We start from the raw sequence: 1,078 nt of genomic DNA on the forward strand, positions 1-1,078 counted from the left end.
CGTAGCGCGCGCTGCGTGCTAGCCCTATATAAAAAAAGTCATGTAGACGCGAGAAGTGCGCGTTCGGAGTCGAGATGTATCGCAGGTATTGTTGCCGCTTTTTCGCGTATGTGATTGGTGGTCGATACCAGGCGCGCGCGAATTGCGCGCTGCATGCTAGTCCCTCTCTAAAAAAGGCATGTTATGTCGATACTCGAAAGTCTGGAAACGTATTGTTGCTTTTTTTCCACGATGCTGATTGATAGTCTTATTCGCGCGCTTGTTTCACTTGTTCGTGTGACTTGCTTCACTCGTTTCGTTTGATAGTTTAGCAGTTTGACAGTTAATATATGACAAAAAATTAAATTAAAGAAAATAAAGTTAAAGAAGACAAAGAAGGGAAAAAGAGGAAGAAAGAAAGACGAATAGAAAAAGATATGTATATACTATGTATATATGTATATTATATTGTATTATAATAAAATATGATATGAAAGATATGTATACTATCTTTTTTATACTTTATAAATTTATATTCCAATGTTTATTGCGTATAAACAACATAAATATAAACGTTTTATTTAAAATTAAGGTAAATATAGCGAATAGAGGGCCCAGCCCCAATGACCTTGACCTTGACATATGTTATCAAGGACATAATTCTGAGTAACTTTTTCTTCTAATTTAATCGTCGCTCGTTGCTTATTAAAAAGTTATTAACAAACAAAAATTTGTAAAAATCAAGATTTATACATAGTCTGACAATGAAAAACTGGATATTTAAGTTAGTTTACAGAAATAGTCCTACGTATACTACACATATAAACTGAAATAAACACAAGTTTTTACATATATAGGGTGTTCAAAAATAAAATATAAGGGTAAATATAGCGAATAGGAGACCCAGCCCCAGTGACCTTGATCTTGACATATGTTGTCAAGGTCAAGGTCATTGGGGCTGGGTCCCCTATTCGCTATATTTACCAAAATTAAAGAAGAAACAAAGAATTGACGAGAGAGAGAAAGGGAGGAAAAAAGAAGGAAGCTTTATTTAAAATTAAAGAACGAGAATAAGCAAAAAAGGGAAAGGAGAGAGAGA

This window comes from Formica exsecta, unplaced genomic scaffold (assembly GCF_003651465.1).
Source record: "Formica exsecta isolate Colony F162 unplaced genomic scaffold, ASM365146v1 scaffold1494, whole genome shotgun sequence".
NCBI lineage: Eukaryota > Metazoa > Arthropoda > Insecta > Hymenoptera > Formicidae > Formica > Formica exsecta.